The sequence below is a fragment of the Mus musculus genome, chromosome 13, assembly GCF_000001635.26.
Source record: "Mus musculus strain C57BL/6J chromosome 13, GRCm38.p6 C57BL/6J".
Taxonomy (NCBI): domain Eukaryota; kingdom Metazoa; phylum Chordata; class Mammalia; order Rodentia; family Muridae; genus Mus; species Mus musculus.
The window spans coordinates 113,444,911-113,457,918 of NC_000079.6; the positions used below are offsets into that span (position 1 = coordinate 113,444,911).

A 13,008-nucleotide genomic window follows, 5' to 3' on the forward strand; every position below is an offset into this window, starting at 1 on the left:
GAAGAAATGTTAAGTTGGAGAGATTAAGATGCTGATGCACCAATGGAAAAGTCATTAAAAATGCCAGCAAATCACTGGAGAAAGCAATGAAGAAACAGGAAAGTCAGAGATTCCACCTAGACGATCCAAAATCTAAGTAAAGGAAGCTCCAGAAACAGAGCATTAAAAAAAGAAAAAAGAAAGAAATTAACAAGCAGAACAAGCAGATTTGAAACACCAAGCTCCAAACCAAGAGGTCCACTGGGGAAAGCCTGTTGGGCAAGAGTAGGCCCCAAAGCATGGGATAGCATCAGGACATTTCAAGCACTGGGGAGAGAGGAGACTAAACTTCACTAGCAAGCTTCCAAAGAGTGTAACAGCTCCTATGTAAAGGCTCAGTTATGGGAATTGCTTCAGATCCCTAAACATCTTCAGAGGATGCTGAGACAATAGCAAATTGCCCTTGAAGTTGTGAGATATCTTTTATCCAGCTAACCTGTCAAATGAACAGGAGGCTACCGTAAAAACACCTTTAAGCAATCAAGGTCAGAAAGAGAAGCATAAGAAGGACTTGGAACTATGATGAAAACAGAGTCTCGAGATGGCATTTATACACAGAGACAGCAAGCATGCAGGCTCACGCTGAAGATCAGAACACTTGACTTGAGCAAGATATCTTAAGTTGCTACTGACGGGAGACTCAATATGTTGACAATGTTAACAGAGTATTGGAACACTACAGGCATATTTAACTTGTGAGGGAGCCTCCAATACTTCTGAGTCCATCCATTTCCAGATCTTCAATGGACAAAAAAAGGAGATGTAAGCCCCTAATGCTGCTCCGTGATGTGTGTCTTCGTGGTCAAGTAAACACTCGATGAAATAGTATGGGAAAGTTATGTGGAGATAATGAGGGTGTACTGGCTAGTTTTGTGTCAACTTGACACAGCTGGAGTTATCACAGAGAAAGGAGCTTCAGTTGAGGAAATGCCTCCATGAGATCCAACTGTAAGGCATTTTCTCAATTAGTGATCAAGGGGGAATGGCCCCTTGTGGGTGGGACCATCTCTGGGCTGGTAGTCTTGGGTTCTATAAGAGAGCAGGCTGAGCAAGCCAGGGGAGGCAAACCAGTAAGTAACATCCCTCCATGGCCTCTGCATCAGCTCCTGCTTCCAGCAGTATAGAAGTGTAAGCCAAATAAACCCTTTCCTCCCCAACTTGCTTCTTGGTCATGATGTTTGTGCAGGAATAGAAACCCTGACTAAGACAGAGGGGGTAGGAAGCTCATGTGTAAGAGAGATGATCCTATGAAAATAAGAGAGGTCTTGAGACTTTGGGTTTGGGCAACCATGAGAAAAGAAGCCGAAATTTAAATGCAGAACTCAGAAACATGAACGTAGCAGGAGCTGACATAGCCAATTGTAGTTGACTCCAAGAGCTGTGCATACAGACTTCCTCTTGGCTTTGGAAATAGTTAAGTCTGTGTATAAGTAATATTATGTGCAGATGCAGTTTCCGTAAAACAAGTGCAAAAGTTATCAGACAAACGCAGCAGGCTGCCTTGAGTTGTTTCTTCCCCTTCCTCCTGTCGTGGTGGTGGGCAGATGCTTAACTGCCTGGGGACCAAGGGAGATCAGCTGCAGGGAGTCTGGTGGGTCCAATGACAGTTTCCCTAACAGCCTCAGGCAGCATCAGTAGCCAAACAAATTCCTCTTTCCTTAGAGAAGACTCCTCAAAGAGGAGCCATGGCCATGAATACAGCTTTCAGGACATTCACCTTCCAACAAGTTCCCCAGGAAAGGACAGGGCAGAGCACAGATACTTGCTTTGTCTGGGTCAAGAACAGGTCAGTGGCGGAAGTTGCCCTGTGATTGACTTCTGGGTGTCTTAGGTCCTGAGATCCTGGGAAAGAAAAGAAAAAAAATCATGCCTTATTGTTGTTTGCTGTTGTTTTCTCCTTTAATAATTCAAACTCAGGATATTTAAAACCAGGGCAAGGTTGTCTGGGTATGATTATCAGTGCCACAGGGAATATGGAGATGAATTATCAGAAAGCAAGTTTGCTTGTGGTTTATGCTATGTAAGTGCCCCCTCCTAGCACACACTACAAGGCTTGACCTCAGAGGCTCATGCTAAGGTGGAAGGAGAGGCCAATGAGAGGTTCCCATGGGGAAAAATGGTATGGAAGAAGATTCTAGGCTGAGAGAGATCCTGAACAAAGAGAAAAGAATTTTAAACAACAAAATTCAATTAAGGGGACAGCTGTGTGCTTGTATCAACCACAGTCTCACATTTCCTGATGGCCAAGATGTCCCCTTCATAAAGTCCCCAGGGTCACAGATTACTCTATAGCAGGACCAAGATTTAGACCCCATGTCAGCCAAATGCAAAATCTGTGTTTTCCTGCAGTCTCTCATGCAGACATAACAAAGTCCAAGGTTATTGAAGAACTAATTTTGGCTTCCATTCCAAGCCACACAGAGCACTAGTAATTTATTTTGACGTTAATTCCTGCAAACTTTGGAAAAGGAAGGGGAAAGCAAGGGGGGGGGGCATTCCTTACTGAGCAGTGTGACAGTAGATAGCTGGAACTTCTACAGGGGAATTCTGGGATCCAGTGTAGAACCTGAATCTCAGAATAGTCCATCCCAAGCGATGAGGAAGCTGGAATATTTAACAGCTTGTGGCTGTTGATTGAAATGATATTGGTAGAGGAGAAATACATTTCTAACCCTTTAACCAAGCTGAGAAAACACCCAGGCAAAGAAACACTAGTGCTAGAAGCTGGTTAGACCCTGGGTTTATGTGGGAAGGTGGAAGAAATATGGCTGTTCAAACAGTGAAAGATCCCCAAAGGCAAGGACACTGCTCTATCTATCCCTGGTTCTCCACCATGACAGACATACTTAGTAAATGTTTAAGGATGAAATAAGTGGGGAAAGGCAGGAGAGAGGAATGTGGGAGTCAGAGTGGGGGTCATGGTACCCCATATCTCCAGGACAGGAAAGATAATGGAAGGAAGTGTCTGATTGTGTCTGCCACTGAGAATTTTGGAAGGTTTCAAAGCTGGAAATGACAAGATAAGATCAGAAGCATAGGAACATCAACTTGATGAGGACAGAGCTAAGAGTGGAAGATTCCCATAGGTAAAGGCCATGTCTGGGTTATCTCAGTTGCTCATGAAGAATAACAGCTGCTTCCTCTCCCCATGGACCCTTGGGTACAGCTGAGAGAGAGTTGTTTGTGCCTGGGCACACCCTCAGTGGTCAGGGGTCATCCTACACAGAACTCGGGATGTCTCTGGTAAAGGATCAGATGCTAGATTTGCCATTGTGTCTAGCCATGTGATCCATAAGAGTCAATTAACCTCTAAGCATTACTTTCCCCAGATGTAAGACAGTATAATAATGCTTGTCTGAGTATAGAGCTAAATGAGATCGTGTGGCTTCTAAAACAGTACCTTGCATCAAGTGCTCGCAGCATGTCTTCATCCAGCCAGGCGAGAACAAGACCACAATTTTTGAGCCAACTTGGAAGCAAGTTTTATCAGATACTGGCTAGGTCCATCCATACTCAGAATGCCCAGAATCAGGGGTATAAAGGCAAACCCCACAAGTACTTCCCACCTCTGTCCAATCAGGAGCCAGCAGACATCCTGAGCTACTTCCTGCTTGTGTGCTTCCCACCTATGAGTGATCAAGTATGCTTGTGCCTGTTGCTGGGGCAACCAAGCTTTTTTTTTTTTTTTTTTTTTTTTTTACAGAGGTGAAAAGGTGGGACATGGATGTCAAGACCCAAGAATTGTCATCTTGTTATCTTGCATGAACAAAAGCCCTCAGGGCAAGTGGGGCTTACAGGATAGAGGCATTTTTGTTTTCCCTCTTAACCACAGCCATGTGCATACCTTAAAACATAAATGTGGCCATCACGCTTGTCAGCCCTTATGATTATTGGAAGGTTTTTTGATGGTAAGGAGAAAAATTTAAATACACTGAGGGAACAAAGGAAAAGGCCAGTCATTTAAGAAGTGTAAACAATGATTAATATAAAGAAAAGTCAAGGTTATAAACGAGAGTTCAAGCTCCATAAAATTCTAGGATGGCAAATCAAAACTACTCCTTCCTTGCTCTGCTAAAACCAGCACAGATTAAATTAGAAGGTTACGGTAAAACCCCATTGTAATGACATAAGTAGATCACAAAACTGCAATAGAAGACAATAACGAAGGTCACATGACTGCTGACTGTGCGTTGATCCCTGCCAGCACGCTGCAGGAGACCTATCCTGAGCTGCCATTGCTGCCTAAGTTTTGTGACCCTGTAACTGGGGCACATACAGAGTCACACAGCTTACTGCTGTATATTAGTGACTGTCCAAAGTTTCTCTTGTTTGCGATTTATTTTATTTTTCTTTAGGACAGCATGCAAAATAATGAGTTTCTTCATGGTATCTTTACATATATGGGTCATGTATATATCAAATAAAGTTCTATATTCAGTCTTTGGAGGAGCATCCATACTGGTGCCCACAGTAGCTGGTGAGTTAATGTGCCCAGCAGCTGGAGTGACCCCTTCCCTTGTGTCCTCACCAGGACTTTTTGCCATTTACTTTCTTAACAATAGCCATGCCTGTTGAAGCAAGGGGGCATTTCCAAGTTTTAATGTGCATTTCTCTGATGGCTAGGGGTGACAAACACCTTTTCAAGATGTTATTGACCATTAACATTTCTCCCTTTGAGGGTTGTCTCTGCCATCCATTAGTCAGTAAAGAGTGGATAGCTTGGGTCTGTGTGTGCTTATCTTCTGCCTTTCTTTCCCTAGGCTCAAGGTTAGTCTCTTGCTGGTGTGTAGTTGGCAGTGATTTTTTTTCCCGTTCTGCCTGTGATTGTGTCCTTTGCAGTGCTGAAGCTTTCTAATTCTATGCAATATCAAGTGTCAGTTTTATACTACTGGTGTCCTTCTCAAGGCCTCATCGCACAGCCATTCCCTTGGAGCATTTCCTCAGGTTTTCCTATAGCAGCTTCCAAGTATCAAGTTTTATGTTAATGTCTGTAATCCATTTTTAATTGGAATTTTTTTGTGTGTGCAGAATAGGAGGCATTCTAATTTCATTCTTTTACATGTGTGGAATCTAGTTTTCCCAACACCATTTATTAAAAAGGTAGTCTTCTCTCCAGTGTATGTTTTTGACAAGTTAATCAAAAAATTAGGTTGGCTTATTTCTGGGTCCTCTATTCTATACATGTTTGGGTTTTGTGGCCATACCATGCTGTTTTTGCTACGACTCTCTAATACAGTTTGAGGGTATTGTGATATGATGTCCTTCTAAGGACAGCCTTAACTATTTAGAGTCTTCTGAGCCTCCATGTTACAAATATGCTCACCATGCTCTTCTCCTTTCTCCGAGTTTTTAATCAGGCTTTAGTTTAATGGTTTATCCTTTCATTCATTTCTTCGTTCAGTTAAAAATGGCTTTTAGAGCCATGTCTCAGTTCCTTTTCTTATTTCAATAATCAGACCCCTGATTAAATAAGCTGAGCCAAGGAAGAAAAAGTCTGGTTTAGCCTGTAGTTCAGGGGCTACAATTCAGGACAGCAGGGAAGAGATGGGAGTGTGTTTAAGACATCTGGTCACATCTGTCAGTCACATCCTTCTGTCCATCTGTCTGTCAGTCATGTCCACAGTCAAGAGGCAATGACAGAAAGACGCTCATGCTTAGCTCACTCTCTCCTTTTTTAGTTAAATTTTAAATTATTCCTTCTCATCAACCCCTCTTCCACCCCTCTTCTCAAGTTGATAACCATTTTTTCTCTTATTATTATTGTCATATATCTATATGTACCTATCTATATATAATAGAACCTGGTGGGTCTGCTTTGGTTGTTGGTGTGTATATTGTTTCAGGACCCACCCTTTAGTGTTGTCTCACCCATCAGGGGGCTATGTTCTGGGAGAGGGCGATTCAGACATTAGTTACCTGTAGTTCCTTGTCTAGGGTGAGCTCCCTCCAGTGAGTTTTTCTCCTTCCATGTCAACTGATGTGTTCACAGTGCAGGTCTTGTTTCTGCAACCATTTCTGCGGGAGGCAGTCTCACGGCAAACTTCCTGGTATTCTGGCCCTTACATCTTTCTGCCCTCTTTTCCTGGATATTCCCCAAGTCGTAGAGGCAGGAGCTATGCTACAGATGTATTATCCGGGATGGGGCTCTCCACAATCCATTGAGCTCTGCATTAAGTCCAGTTGTGGTTTTCTGTAATGGTTTTTTGCAATGGTTTCCATTCTCTATAGAGAGAAGCTTCTCTGACAAGGAGCAATAGCTTCACTATCTGTGGGTATAAAGATAAGATTAGAACATAGCTAACAAATTATCCTGGCTCAGCAACATGGCAGCAGTAAACTCTCTTAAATTTACAACCTCACTAGTTCTAAGCAGTTGGCTAGGTTTCTTCTCCTTTTGATTCAGCCCACAGAATAGTACCACCCACAATTAAGGTAAGTCTTTCCACCTCAATGAACCCAACCTAGCAACTCTCTTATGGACTGTCCCAACTTTGATTGATCCTGTCAGGTCAATCAATGAACAGTAATTATCTACTCTTGACCAGGCAATGTGCTGGGGAAACAATGAATCAGATTCATCTCCAGCCTTTCCCTAATTCAGCCATAGGTGTCCCTGACTTCAGACCATTGGTTGAGTATAAGTATCTGTGTCTGCTTCATCCACCTGCTTGTTGGGCCTCTGGAAGCACAGCTATGCTAGGCTCCTGTCTGTAAGCACACCATAACACCAGTAATAGTGTCAGGCCTTGGAGCCTTGACAGTACAAGTTGGGCCAGTCACTGGACCTCATTTCCTCCAGTCTCTCCTCCATTTTTGTTCCTGAAGTTCTTTTAGACAGGAATTAGTCTACGTCAGAGTTTTTGACTGTGAGATGGCAACCTCATCTCTCTACTTGATGCCCTATCTTTCTACTGGAAGTAGATTCTACAAGTTCCCTATGCCCACTGTAGGGCATTTCATCTACGGTCCCTCTCTTGAGAGTTTCTCACCTCCCAGGTCTCTGGTACTTTTTGGAGGGTCCTCCCACCTCCCTCCCCCAGGTTGCCTGTTTCCATTCTTTCTGCTCACCCTCGGGGCTTCTCTCCTGTACTCCCCCTAATACCTGATCATGTTTCCCTTTTCTCCTCCCCCTCCCCCCCCCCTCCAACCCCCCCTCCCCCATTGATTTTATTCTTCTGCATCCAAGTGGGATTGAAGCATCTTCACTTGGACCCTTTAGCTTGTTCACCTTCTTGAGTTCTGTAGGTTTTATCCTGGGTATTCTGTACTTTTTTAATTTTTTTTTACAAATATCTACTTATTAGCTAGTACATACTATGAGTATCCTTTTGGGTCTGAGTTACATCTCACTCAGGATGATATTTTCTAGTTCCATCCATTTGCCTGCAAAACTCATGATGTCCTTGTTTTGAATATCTGAATAGTATTCCATTGTGTAAATGAACCACATTTTTTGTATCCATGCTTCCATTGTGGGACTTATGGGTTATTTCTAGCTTCTGGCTATCAATAGATAAGGCCTCGATGAACACGGTGGAACACATGCCCCTGTGGGATGGTAGGGCATCTTTTGGGTCTATGCCCAAGAGTGGTATAGCTGGGTCTTCAAGTAGATCTATTTCCAATTTTCTGAGGATCCTCCAGATTGAGTTCCAGAGTGGTTGTACCAGTTTGCAATGTCACCAGCAATGGAGGAGTTTTCCTCCATTCTTGCCAACATGTCACCTGAGTTTTCGATCTTAGCCATTCTGATTGGTGTAAGGTGGACTCTCAGGGTGGTTTTGATTTGCATTTCCCTGATCACTAAGGACTTTGAACATTTCTTTAAGTGCTTCTCAGCCATTCAAGATTCCTCTGTTGTGAATTCTTTGTTTAGCTCTATATCCAATTTTTTGATTTGGTTGTTTGGGGTTTTTTTTTGAGATTAGCTTCTTGAGTTCTTTATATTTTTTGGATATTATTCCTCTATTGGATGTGAGGTTAGTGAAGTTTTTTTTTTTTTTCCCCAATCTGTAGGTTGCCGATTTGTCTTATTGACTATGTCTTTTGCCTTAACAAAGCTTTTCCATTTTATGAGATCCCATTTATCAATTATTGATCTTAGAGCCTAAGGAGGAGGGGGACCCCATAGGGAGACCAGCAGTCTCAACTAACCCGGACTCCCAGGATCTCTCAGACACTGAGCCACCAACCAGACAGCATTCACTAGCTGGTTGGAGAACCCTGGCCCATATACAGCAGAGGACTGCCTGGTCTGGCCTCAGTGAGAGAACATGTGCCTAACCCTTGAGAGACTTGAGGCCCCAGGGAGTAGGGAAGCCTGGCAGGGTTTGGGGTAGAGGTGGGAGCATCCTCTTGGAGACAGAGGGAGGAAGAGTGGGATGAGAAACTGTGGGAGGGTGGACCAGGAAGGGGTAACAACTGGTCTGTAAAAAAATTAAAGTAATAAAGGAGAAGAAGAAGAAGAAGGAGGAGGAGGAGGAGGAGGAGGAGGAGAAGGAGAAGGAGGAGGAGGAGGAGGAGAAAAAGAAGAAGAAGAAGAAGAAGAAGAAGAAGAAGAAGAAGAAGAAGAAGAAGAAGAAGAAGAAGAAGAAGAAGAAGAAGAAGAAGAAGAAGAAGAAGAAGAAGAAGAAGAAGAAGAAGAAGAAGAAGAAACCTCAATTGAATGTATGTATGTATGTATGGACCACAGTGCTACTCAATCTGCGGAAACCTCCAATTATCTTCTGTCTCAGCTCTGATGCTGTACTGTGATTTTTTTCTCATCATTCTCAGTTTTACTTTTCTGAATACTGAACTGAGATATTTGGAAGTGGAAGGTATCTGTGCTGCTGCCCTCTGATTCCCCCATACATTTATCGGAATAAGTCCAGCACCGAGCACTTTCTCCAATATTTCATCTCACGTATGAACCAAGGTTCTGCCAAAGTCCTCAACTATATTACATCTATTTAGTAATGTGCAGTTCTTTTTTCAGTTGAAAATCAGTGATTTTTAGGAGCATGTGCCATTCCATAGTGCTGTAGTACACTATACCTGTACTGTATCTCAGTTCATAAGACTTGCCAGTAAATATGTCAGTAAATGTGGCTGGAAAAGTTGCTATTGTTTGAAGTAATTCAACTGGATCCTCCAACTTGTAGAGACTATTCCACAATTATTTGTGCAAAAATAACACATTTTAAAACTAAGAATTATGTCATAAAATATCCCATTATGTTTCATCACTTTCTATCCTGCTGACCCCAATTCTTTTCATGGTTCGAAACCACACCTGGATTATTTACCATCCCAGTGTTCACAAATGGAGATTTATTTGGGCAGAGAACCGTGGCTCAGCTTGTCAGATGCAGTTTTAAAGGCACATGGTTTTGCTGCTGCTGCTTTTGTTGTTTTTGTTGTTGTTGTTTAGGATTCATCTCCTGACAAAATGCCATATGTAAGCAAAAAGGGAACTCTATAAAGTGTTCACTTAATAGAATAAAGTATTTTCAAATAAATAGAAAAAATAAGATCCATCTCTCGCCCAAGTCAAATATAAATCATTACACCCACAAGAAACATGTAGGCAGCGTCTAGTGTAGAAGGCTCTAATGCTGAGCGCTTTGGGGACCTCTTAAGAATGGCATGACGTGATCTGCATCCTCCACCTCCTCTGTCCCTTTGAGGAAATAACCACGCCCAAAGAGAGCTCAGTGACACTGTCCAAAGCTGAGGGCTGGTTGAGAGGTTTGAAGAGTGACTACAGCCGACATTCCACGCCGGAGGAGATCACTCTCAGTGCAGACAGGTGGGGAAGCTGTCAGAGTGGCATAGCTGTGGTCAGAGCTAATAATAACTCTATTATAAACCACAGCATAGCAAGGGAGACAGAGCAGTTTATAAGAATAAGATCGCGTTGGCTTAAATTGACCTCAGAGATATAAATCTGGCACTTCCATAGTTTTATATTCCAATTATGTCATGCAGGTCCATTTGTGGGTGACTAGTTCTTGAAATAGAGAGCTTGCCTCTTGCGTAGGTGGGAGTAACCTTGAATGGAGAGCTGTAAATTCAATGTCCTTTTGAAAGTTCTTCCACATTAGTTGTGTTTGACACTTTTAGAACAGGAAAATGACCCCATACTGGGCAGATTCTCTTCCATTGTTATCACCAAGCGGCTTTTCTCATGTAATTACTGTGTGTTGGCTCTAATTACAAGGGGGGTGTGAACTGTCTCCCATTTACTGAAAATGATCACCTCCTGCATTGAGATGCTTGGCTTTTCTGGTTTCTATGATCTCACCCTCAAAGATGGCATTAAAGCCAACCCTCTTTCTGGTAAAAATGTAAGGGCTTAAAAATGTAATGTCATTTGTTGATGAAAGCATATCTACAGCTTTACAAAAGAGAGAGAGAGAGAGAGAGAGAGAGAGAGAATGAGAATGTAGGTATTATATGCTGATGGTTTTATAATGTAACACAAAATCTTATGTCTATGTGGTTTTATATTCTAAATGGGAATTCAGATTCATCATTATTGAGAGTCTACACATTTGATTTACGTTCTTAGACCCAAATGGAGTTAACATGGAACTGACTATATTTGACCTTGACTTACATAGAAATGGTAGCCACAGTGATGGACAGCTCAGACCTCCTTTCAAGAAGGAAAGGCCCATGCCTGTAGGGAAGGCACAACTGGTTGTCTTGGAATATTGACCTTTATAAGAATTGACTCAGCTGAAGAGAAACCCCTGACTGAGATCTTATACACTTCCTGGATGACTGGTATCCAATGACCAGTCAATACTGATTATAAAATCCTCATTTCTTATCTTCTTGGGACAGCTCTGAAAATTACATGTTCCTACTCATTAGGAGGCTGCCTGACTGGATGGGATTACGCTCAGGGGTCCCATGAAAATGTGATAGGCTGTGACTGAGGGTTGGGCTCAGTTTCCAGGAATAGGCAGGCCAAGAGATTTGCTGCTTTATCAAGTGATTGATCCCTGTTGCTGTGCAATGAGTGTGACTCAGAGGAGATATTTGACATTTCCTTGATTCATTTGGGTCCCTTCTGGACCAAAGTTGTCTTTCCATGATGTTGATAAAAAAATGAATGAATGGAGAAAGAAAAGAAAAAAAGGAAAGGGAAGGGAAGGGAAGGGAAGGGAAGGGGAGGGGAGGGGAGGGGAGAAGAGAAGAGAAGAGAAGAGAAGAGAAGAGAAGAGAAGAGAAGAGAAGAGAAGAGAAGAGAAAAAAGAAAAGGAAGGGAAGGGAAAGGAAGGGAAGGGAAGGGAAGGGAAGGGAAGGGAAGGGAAGGGAAGGGAAGGGAAGGGAAGGGAAGGGAAGGGAAGGGAAGGGAAGGGAAGGGAAGGGAAGGGAAAAGAAATTACTAGTTGGGCCCTATGGATAGCTGAACTTGTTGGGCCCTTTTCATCTCATTCACTTTCCTTTCCCATGGTTCATGTAGGGAGAGTGACCACTAGAACCCGGGAGCTATTGTCCCAAGAAACTGTTCAAAGCAATGGATCTGAAACTGCAATTAATGGACTATGATGGAACTGGGTGTGGTCAGCCTAGATCCTCCTTTGGGGATGATACACTTATTCCCTCAACTGCTGAGTTAGCCTAAGCTATCAGCTACGGTGCTCTCTGATGAGAGCGCCCATACCAGTGACTAATAAACATGAGTATAACATCTCCTATAACAGTGGTTCTCAACCTTCCTAATGCTGCAACCCTTTAATATAGTTCTTCATGTTGTGGTAATCCCTAAGCATATAATTATTTTATTGCTACTTCAAAACAGTAATTCTGTTACTGTTATGGATCACAATTATACATCTGATATGCAGGATATCTGCTATGCAGCTCTGAAAGGGGTTTCCATCCAGAGGATGAAAAACACTGTTCTATTCAGTTGCCTGGGTCTTTCACTGGGATATCCAGCCACACAGACAGGAGAGTTTCTTACTGTGTTAGATATTCCCTCCCCCTTCCCCCTCCCCCTCCCCCTCCTCCTCCCCCTCCCCCTTCCCCCTCCTGCTTCCCTTCCTTGTCTTCTTCTTTGTTATCTTCTCCTTCTCCTTCTCCTCTTCCTACACCACCATCACCTCCTCCTCCTCCTCCTCCTCCTCCTCCTCCTCCTCCTCCTCCTTCTCCTCCTTCTTTAGAATCTTATCCAAGGGGTGAGGAACTTCTTTGCTCTGTTTTCTAACCTCATCAACCTTTCAGGAGATTTCTTAAGAATTACTTTTCAGGAAGCATCAGAAATACTTCTCAACAATCTAATTGTCTAGTTTTGCTCATGCTCAATAGGGACTTCATGTCACCCAGAGCACCAGAGACAATATAACTTAGGAGGGAAAAGTCAGTGACAGCCCATTCACTCTCACAGCTGAGTATACTCAACTGATGTTCTAAATACAAACATGTATATTGAAACCCTATTAAGAACCAAGCTTGGGCATCATCCTGAGTGAGGTAACACATTCACAAAGGAACTCACACAATATGTACTCACTGATAAGTGGATATTAGCCCCAAACCTAGGATTCCCAAGATATAAGATACAATTTGCTAAACACATGAAACTCAAGAAGAATGAAAACTGAAGTGTGGACACTATGCCCCTCCTTAGAATTGGGAACAAAACACCCATGGAAGGAGTTACAAAGACAAAGTTTGGAGCTGAGATGAAAGGATGGACCATGTAGAGACTGCCATATCCAGGGATCCACCCCATAATCAGCATCCAAACGCTGACACCATTGCATATACTAGCAAGATTTTGCTGAAAGGACCCAGATGTAGCTGTCTCTTGTGAGACTATGCCGGGGCCTAGCAAACACAGAAGTGGATGCTCACAGTCAGCTAATGGATGGATCACAGGGCTCCCAATGGAGGAGCTAGAGAAAGTACCCAAGGAGCTAAAGGGATCTGCAACCCTATAGGTGGAACAACATTATGAACTAACCAGTACCC

General features: G+C 42.9%; 1 long non-coding RNA gene across 1 annotated transcript in view; it reads right to left on the minus strand.

Annotated features, from left to right (window-relative positions):
• Positions 1-1,377: 1,377 nt before the first annotated feature.
• 4921509O07Rik (RIKEN cDNA 4921509O07 gene) overlaps positions 1,378-13,008 on the minus strand; it is a 56,557-nt gene continuing 44,926 nt past the window's right edge. The window contains exons 6-7 of the long non-coding RNA NR_045501.1: positions 5,956-6,305; positions 1,378-1,881 (exon numbers count right to left, since the gene is read on the minus strand). This is a non-coding gene — a long non-coding RNA (RIKEN cDNA 4921509O07 gene). The remainder of the gene's footprint in view (positions 1,882-5,955; positions 6,306-13,008) is intronic.